A 9,727-nucleotide genomic window follows, 5' to 3' on the forward strand; every position below is an offset into this window, starting at 1 on the left:
TAACAAAAATAAATAAATCAATGAATGCATCCAACTCTCTTAAATACTACTATTTAAAAAAAAAAAAAAAAAAAAAGGCCTGCCAACGCTTTGTCCTTCCAGCGACGAGCAACCACATGCACGCCAAACAATTGAACAGCGCGCCGTATCCGCCGAAGTGGCGTATATAAAGGCAAATCCACCCAGCTGCAGGTAACGCAATGAGGAAAAATAGCTCAACGGCACCCCCTACTGACCCTACTACACAGCTGCAAACAAAAAAGTCCTACAGTATATGACATTTAATCCTACAGTACTCTAACACTACGACTGTAGGGAGGGTTGCAAATGTTCACCGATTTTATTTTACATGTTGAGGAAGTTTTAAGCGGAAAAAATACTTTTAACTATTTGTTTAATTTTTTTAAAAACTTGTAGGTCAATTTGACCTGCAACATACTGTAATAAGAAGGTTAAAGTCTAAACAGGTTCTAGATGCGCATGTCCTGAAAATATCTTGTCCTCGGTTCAAATCACGCTCTTGGCAGTATATCTGTCTTAGTTTTCATTTTGGTAAGTAAAAATGAATGAAAAATGAAAAAAGGATTCCTATTAAAACTGATGTCTCTAATAGTGCAGTGTTGTTACGCTTGGTGATGCAAGTTTTAATATATATATATATATATATATATATATATATATATATATATATATATATATATATATATATATATATATATATATATATATAAACTGAACTTTAATTTGCACAAGTTCAAAACCCACAGTGTCACCAAATACAACATCCATCTGTCTGTCTGTCTCTCTCCAGTGTGTGATAATGACATTAAAGTTTCAGGTCCTTCCTACTATCTTCCTGCTGGACAGGTAAAAGGTGAAAGAGAAAACTGCTTCTATACTCTTAAAAAAATGTTGTCTCTGACCTGTAAAGTCAGGGTCAGAAAGTGTTTGTGAGCAAAGCCCGATCTTCTGGTTGTGCCCTGGAATTGAATTACAACAGCTAAAAATGGGGGTGGCTACATTAGAATATTCACACGTCCTTGATTGCCTGTAGAGGGTGGGCTCATGGCAACCGCCTGATAACCGTGTGATGAACGTGTGATGAACGAATGACTAACGTCAGTCACACGTTGAAAAAGAACAATTTTGAGCCGCTACATCTGTAGCATAACGGATGACTGAAATTTAGATCTCCAAATATATTTAGCATCATTTGCACGAATGATGCCGGACTGTTACACAAACCTTGCGGCATGCAATTATATTCATGCAAGCCGAGGGGTGTAGTAAAAGCTGTGGATTTTTTGTCCTCTACATGCATGGGAATGTAGAAGCCAGAAGTCAAATCCATGGTGCTAAAATAGGTATTCCCAAGCAAGGATGCCAAGCAGTCTGACTGATGTGGAAGTGGGTGTGCGTCTTTTAAAGTTCTGGCATTAAGCCATCTGAAATCAGTGCAAATCCCCAAACAGCCATCCTTTTCCACACCATCACCAGGGGTGATGCAAATTCACTAGCTGATTTTCTGATTATGCCCTGGTTTTCCATCTCTGTCAGGACTTGTCTCAGCTTTTGATAATGAGCTGGTGGAACTCTCCGATGGGGAAGACGAAAGGGTCTATCATCCATTAAGTGAATGCGATGAGAGACACCCTTCGCTTCGCCACAATCCAGAGCGTGTTTCGAAAATATGTCATTGTAGTTAACCAAAAGTTGGGTTAAATCTCGTTTGGTGGAATGGCTAACCTGACAAGAGTCGATATCTATACCTTCCAGGCCAACCTCGGCAAGCTTCCTCCCGAAATCCTCACACATTGACTCAGGGTGAGTTACTGTTTCATCCTTTATCTCAACCTGACTGGTGTTCTGGAAAACAGTGAAGCCCTCAACAGCCACACAAGGCGATACATCGGCCAGTTTACAATTCCTTTTTAAAGTTACGGGGTGATCTGAAAGATTCATTATTTTCATAGGCACATAACCGTCCCCCCAAATGGGTGTTATCACCTGGCCAACCAGGATGTTTCGTGGTACAGTCCTTGAAGATGTGGATTCAACAACTACTGTGCTACCTGGGGATACAGGGGCATTTTTCGGCAGTTTGCCCCATATGAGATGCTCATGCCTGGCCAAAAGTGTGACGGCTTGAGTCAGCTTTACAGTCCCGACTTTATTAGGAGTTGCTGCCACCTTGCTGCCACCTTGCTAAACCGGCCATCATATCTAAGAATTGAGAAGCATCAGGGGGCAATGGCTTGTTACAACTCTGAGTAGTCACTCTCCAATAATCGTTGTATTTTTTTTTTGTTCATGCATGAGGTATTTTATGACGTTTGATCCAAGTATGAGCACGTCTTTCTGTCCAGAGATGACAAGAATAGGAACAGTACACTGTATCCCATACACTTCTATCTCTTCTTCGTACACACATTTATTGTGAGTTTGATGACCTCCACAACCAATTAAGACGATTTGCTGGCTCAACTGTAACACACAGGGTGTCCCTCTCGCATGAGACTGGCTCCCAGGCCGTCTTTTGACTAGTCTGCTTGTATTGTTAGTGGTTTTTTTTGTGATCTAATCTAAGCACAGGTGATTTTGTGAGTGCGGTCTTTAAACTCTCTAAAGCAGCGCTATGATTGGGATCCCACTGCCATACCGCATCCTTTCTCAGCAATTGCCTTAGAGGTGCTGTGAGTGAAGCTTCATGCAGAATGTACTGATCTAAGTACTTAGTCATGCCGAGTAGACGTTGCAGGCCTTGTTTATCCTCTAGGGGGTGGCATGTCCGTGATCGCCTTCACTTTTGCATCGTGAGGTCGGAGGCCGTCTGGTGTGATTACGTGTCCCATGTACGTCACAGTGTTTACTTTGAACTGAATCTTATTGCCACTAAACCTCATGTTGGCCACGTTTGCTCTTTCCATCACCTTATCAAGGATTTCATCATGCTCCTGCTCTGTTGAAGCAGCAATGATCATGTCATCAGTGATGATGTGTACTCCTTGTATGTCACCAAAAGTTTTGCAGTTTTTCTGTTGGAACACCTCACTTGCTGACTTGATGCCGAATGGGAGTCTAAGAAAACAATATCTGCCCCATTGTGAGTTAAAAGTGCATAGTTTTGAGGATGGTTCACCCAACTTGATCTGCCAGTAACCGTCTTTTTCATCAAGAATAGTGAAGATGGACTTTCCTGCTAGGTTACTGCACACATCTTCAGGAGTGGGAATGGAATAGTGCTGGTGTTTTAATGCCTTGTTAGTTAACCTCACAGCTGTGTTCTATGGAATATGTGTTATTGCTGCATATGTGGAGAATCGGTTCAGTCCGTGAAAGCTTATGTTTTTCATTGCAGACTGCATCGTAATGAACCTCGGTGTGTTTTTAAATGTGTAGAAGTAAGCTGTAAGCAGGTGTTTTCTTGATATGCCGCTTTAAAGTCTCACTTCTACCTCCACCACACTAGTGCTGCAGCCGTCTCTCATGATACTTCCCTTATGGTACTGAATTGTACCGTTTCACCCACTATGTGAACGCCAGTGTGAGGGAAATAAAGCTCTGATTGCTCACTTAAAGGAAGACGTAGATGAGGGACGACATGTAACTTGTCCAGTGAGAGGATGTCAAAGTGTGTTCTCTGTAAAATCTTCATTTACCTCCCATATGTCAGGGTTCAGCACGGACTTTCGGCCACGTGTGTTTGTTGTCGTTCCTCGTCACGTGTCTGCCCCGCCTTCGTCTGCTCTTCCCTGTCACCACACCTGCTCCTCATTGTGTCATTATTGTCTCGTGTACAAATGTGTTCATTGGTTACGTCTAGTCTAGGTTGGTTTCGTCATGTGTATTATTTTAGTCCTCGTTGTTGTCCTGTATTTGTCTTTATTATTTATTAAACCCCTTTCATTTGAAGCTATCCTGTGTGGGGGTCCGCTTCCTTCCTCTTCTGGTTGTGACACCATATGACTAGAAAACACAAATGTTTAAAAAATGTGATTTGGGGTTCAAACAAAGATACTCGGTCAGAGAGTCCAACTACAAGTGCCACCATCCAGGAAGCTGCCAGTGTGTCAGATACAGAAAATCCTTGTATGTATGGTCCTAATTTCAGTGACCTGTATCTCAGAAATGTATGCATGTTTTACATTAAACTGCAGGGACAGCATCTTCTGCCAGCATCTACCATTCAAACAGTTGTTGAAGAAATACAAAATATACATGAACTGGGACAGATGTGTACACTGAATAGACTAAGCTCACTTCTAAAAGATATGTCAGTTTCAGATGAGGATGTTATAAAAATCTGTGACACAGTAAAACAATCTGACTTGTTCTCTGCTTGTCACACAGGACCTATGAGAACTGCTTACTCAAGAGTTCAGTGCTTTAAAGATGTGTTTAAGTACGTTGAACCAAAAGAAGTATTCCTGGGCAGAGACGAGAACAGAACTGAGAGATTTGCTTATTATGTTCCTGTGCTAATTACTTTGAAGAATAAACTGGAATCTAGTTTTTGGCAAGGTCTCATATCAGCGGATCCTGATGTTTCCAGACCAGATGTTCTCAGTGACTGTTGTGATGGAGACGTGTTTGTGTCAAGCATATTTTTTTAAAGAAAATCCAAATTGTCTCAAGCTGGTTCTATACCAGGATGCATTTGAAGTAGTGAACCCACTTGGTTCTGCAAAAAAGAAGCACAAGGTTTTGGCTGTGTCCTTCTCTCTACACAACATTCCTCCCCATGCCCGGTCCAATGCTGATCATATGCAGCTAGTTTTACTGTGTAGAGAGAAGGGTTTTAAGGAATTTGGCCATGACAAAGTTTTTTCAGAACTCCTGAACGATTTGAAAGTACTAGAGGAGAATGGCATAACGATGGCAGACAAAACTGTCGTGATGGGAGCTCTCTACTGCATTGCTGGAGACAACCTGGGCTCTCATTGTATTGGGGGGTTTACAGAAAATTTCAGTTCATCAGTGTATTTATGCAGATATTGTCTGTTAACTCGAACTAAATTTCAGGGTGCTGATCCAGCAGTCTGTGGACCTCAGAGGACTCCAGAAGCCTAAAGATCTGCCACAGAACAGCTGGAAAGAGAAGACGTGTCAGACGTACAGGGGATAAAGTTCAGGTCTGTGTTTAATTCTTCACAAAACTTTGATGGACTGGTTTCAAGCCCCCATGTCTTGGTCATGACATTTTTGAGGGTGTCCTCTCATACGATCTTGCTCTTTACCTCAAATATTTCATCTGCACAAAGAAATGGTTCACTTACACAGTTCTGAACAATTTAAATTTAAATACAAAGGAACAGATACTTTATCCACGCCTTGTGAGGTCAGTCCAAAAACATTGAAACTTAGTGGACAAGCTGTTCAAAATTGGAACTTCTTGAGACTTTTACCTCAAGATGATGTCTGGCAGTTAACGTTGCAGCTCAAGGACGTCGTTGACTTAATTTGTGTTCAGCAAATTTCCAAGGCCCAGGTTACTTATCTGGATGCTCTCATGCAAGAATATTGGGAAACCAGAAAGGCATTGTTTCCTAATACCTAAATAAACTTAAAGCCTTAACACCATTACTTACGACATTAACCAGGGCTAATCCTGAAATTTGGCCCTCTCATCAGGCTTTGGATGATGCGCTTTGAGAGCAAACACAGTTACTTCAAAAGATGCACAAGGCATCTGAAAAAGTTCAAAAACCTGTGCTTGACTTTTTCAGAGAGACATCAAATGTTCCAGGCCTTCCTTTCTGCTGGGGCAGTCAGTCCTCCAGCATTGCAAATAAAAGATGGCTCACCATTTTACTTGGAGCTTCACAGTGAGCAAGTTAAAGACGCAGTCCTACATTTTGGTTTAACTGAAAGGAATACAAAGATTCCAGTTGATGTTCAGTACAATGGCCTTGCTTACGGGAAGGGCCAGTTTTTTGTCATGAAGTATGATGAGTCAGTGGAGTTTGGTGAACTTCTGCTGATTTTTGTTAAGGATGATTCAGCTTTTCATTTTCTCATGAGAGTTTATGATGCTGAATTTATTTCTTACTTCCACATGTACTCAGCAAAAAAAGACACCGACAGATTAGAGTGCAGACTCAGCAGTGAACTGATTGACTTGTGGCCGTTGTCATCTTATGTAAAAATGGTTACCAGATTATTCCACTGAAGCACAGCATCTTGTCAGACTGAATGCCTTAATTTCATTGGACCAGAGACCAAACTCTTTGTTTGTGTGTCTTAACAGATATGGCTGAATCACAGCTGCTAAAGAACATAGGGGATGTGATAGCAGGAGAGCTTCTGGACCTTCCTGATCAACTTGTTAAGCCCGTTGAAGATACTTTGAAAACACTTGGTGCGGCAACCACAGATGATTTAAAGTACATCCCAGAAAACGATTTGCTGCCAGTGTTAAAGCCCATACAAGCCTGAGGACTGGTTGCTGCCTGGACCAAAAATAGTGAGTATAGAACAATGTCACCACACCACCCAATGGCACACTTGTTAACGTGGTGTTAAGGTTAGAATATGAATTTTTATGAGTCTAATGATGATCATCATTATTTCCTGAATAAATAAATGTTGTTAAATAGTTTTTACTATTTTGTGTAACCTTAATGTCTCCAAATGCATCTATACAGTGTGTAATTTAACAAAACAGAAAAAGCATTACTCAGTGTTTAATACTTTCATATCTTCTTTTCAGTCTCCGGGACTTCAACACCAAAATCTGTGCATTCCTCTCCAGTGGTTGTCTTTCACTCTGCACCCTGAATTTCTTCTTCACCAGCGTCATCCACCTCTACATCATCTTCAGGAATCTGTACACCATTAATACCAAACTGCTTAAAGCGATTTGAAATACCATGGCAGAGGCTCCCTGAGGAGTTAATACAGAACTTGGAAAGACAGAAAAGACCTAGTGCAAGACAACGAAGAGAAATGGTAAGGATCGTGGTCTCTGAAATGAGGAAGATTTGCAAGAATCCAACCAAACACAACATAAAAGAGATAGCAAAAAGGATGGTGGCCAGGTATCCAAAGTCTCTGCAAGATGTGATTGATGGCGACGTTATTGGACCAGGATAACATTCTGTGGTGAAGCAACTTCAGGCAAGAGTTGAAAAAGCAGCATCAGATGATGAGGACACAGACGAAATACCTACCGAACAAAAAGCAAGTGTTCAAGACACCTATGGATGTATGAGCTGGGAGCCAAAGCATTTGCCACTCTCGGAGATTATGGAGAGTCAGCTTGAAAAAGAAGAAGAAATGAAGATGTTTAAGAAGAACTACAGTACAGATGTTGTGAAAGAACTAGTCAAGTGCACCTATTACACCCAGCGTAAAGACAAAGGGGCAAGCATCCAGAAACTATGCCAGGAATGGCCCTTTCTCTTCAATGAAGTTGGTATGCCAGCACATTTCCAAGAGCCGACTGGTGTGAATCTGATGGAAACCTTCCTTGCCAATGTAGACGTCTGTTAAAGTTCCTGAGATACTGTATGTTGATGCACAAAAAAGCAAACGAGTCCTGAACGCTCTTCTCAAGCTTCAGACTGAAAGAGGTCAGTCCAGTGGTTGCTCCCAAGAAGTCACTGAGATGCTGCTTCTTTTACTGGCTCATTTTGATGAGAAGGAAGAGCTTCTGTTCCACTGTGTTGAGACGACAAGCCTTGCAGAGGATGTTCAGATGGAGAAAGTGCCACCAACACCCTTCATTATTGTTTGTGGTAAGTAAAGTGACTAAAATGTTTTTTTCTGATGTAACTGCAATGTTATTGTACTCTTGGCTTGTTTAGTTTTGTTATATCATTTCTCACAATTTGTATAACATTTTATGTAGTCCAGAGGACTTCAATACATTCAGTCATCTATTCATTCTCGCACACATTCGCTAGCTTACGTACTGAAACACTAGCTAACACAACCTCAGAAGCTCAGCCAGTAAGATGATTCATCCTATGATCTACGTTACTATTGAAGATGGATCCTGCCGTAATTGGTAATTAAAAAAAAGAACTAAATACATGACTTGATTAATTATTGTGCCTAATACAGCAGCCAGAAAGAAACTTTACCAACTTATTTTATTATACATTGGCATAGATCAATATTTATCCTTTTCAGTTTTAATTTAAAATTAGCACTATTTATTTAATTTTCCCTTTTATTTCCAATCTTATTGTTTAATATTTACTTTCCTGTTTATGTAATATTTTTATTTGGCACATTAATTACTTTATCAAGCCATTTTTTATTTGTTTACTACCAATATTGGCAGGGTCCATCCACCTGTTTGTTTCAAGTATCTGCATTATATATAAAACTGACATTGAAGCCCCTATTATTAAACGGTTGAATTTTTTTAAAAATTATTATTCCCAGGTTCCTCCTGCTTCGCTGCTGAGACATTCATGTTGAGCATCGACAAGAAGATCGTTAATGACCACATCACAACCTTCACCTCCACCATCTGCCTGATGTTTGGCAGTTATTACTGCTTTAACATTCACTACCCAGTGGAACTACGATCAACACTGGAGTTTCTCCAACGGTAACATTTCTGGTTTTATGGACACCTTTTGTAGATTTATCAAACACATCAGTTTGATATCCAATCTCAGGTTGTTAATTTTCTGAATCTTTCTCTCACTCTTTTTTTTTCCATAAAGGTGTTTCTTTTCCATAAATCCTGAGAGAGGCACCAAGGTTGAATCCAAGAAGAAAAAAGTGTTGTCAGTCAATCCCAGAGTCCTCACTCTCATCTCAGACATTGCTGACCATGAGTGGATCTAGTACTAAATAGTGAAAAATTTGTAATGTCCGCAACACTTTTTAAACTCCCATCTTTATTAATTAATTAAAAAGCAACGTTTCGACCCAGTTGGGTCTTCTTCAGGTGAATCATTTAAACAAATTTTTTACTTTAACAGTTTTTGTCCTGCACCTGCCAGAAGGTGGGATGTGCACACAATTACTGATTTAACAGGTTTTGGATCTAGTACTACCCCTCTTGTTGTGGACAGTGTGATAAAGGTGTGTTACAGACTCTACAGATGTTTTTGTTGTTGAAACAATTGTTACACTTCTGTATGTCATGTGAAAAGTTTTTACCGATTTGGACTTTTACTAAACAAGACTTGTTAAAGTAGCTGTTAATTGTTTTTGCTTGTTAGTTCCAGGAGTTTCTTGGATTATAAATTTCTTACATTAATTGTGCATTCTAATGATGTATAAAGGTGGCTGCATGTACATCACTAGCATTTTGTAAATCAGAAACTTCTGTAAAGTTCTCTATAAAGTGTAAAGGGGTTTGTTTTCCTTTTTTTTTCAATTACATGATGCAGTTTGAAGATGTACAGTTTCAGCTTTACTGCACAGTTCTGTGCTTAAAATAAGTCTGTTACGTTTCATTACGTAATTGTGTATGTTTTGGGATGTCTTTGTAGTGTTTTCTTCTCCCTTGTTTTCTCTCTCTCTTTTTTTCTCTCTGCTAAGCAGCGCTTCAAACCATCCGCAGCTGATAGCAATTAGCGGCAGCGGCTGACCTGCTATACGGCGTGTCGCAGATATAAAACAGCAGAGACACAGCTCACAGAAACCTCCGTGAAGTTCGCACCCCATAAAAAGAAATAATCACCAAAACTGTGCCATTCGTTTGTGCTGATTTGTGCCGCAAAAACGAACGTTTGTGTTGATTTGGTGTTTGAGACATTAAACA

At 40.2% G+C, this 9,727-nt stretch overlaps 1 long non-coding RNA gene across 1 annotated transcript; it reads left to right on the top strand.

Moving 5' to 3' along the window:
* Window positions 1–8,431: 8,431 nt before the first annotated feature.
* Window positions 8,432–9,727, top strand: LOC125138942. Its single transcript, XR_007138037.1, has 2 exons — window positions 8,432–8,560; window positions 8,679–9,727. It is a non-coding gene; the product is annotated as an uncharacterized LOC125138942 (long non-coding RNA).

Source organism: Tachysurus fulvidraco, chromosome 16 (genome assembly GCF_022655615.1).
Source record: "Tachysurus fulvidraco isolate hzauxx_2018 chromosome 16, HZAU_PFXX_2.0, whole genome shotgun sequence".
Lineage (NCBI taxonomy): Eukaryota > Metazoa > Chordata > Actinopteri > Siluriformes > Bagridae > Tachysurus > Tachysurus fulvidraco.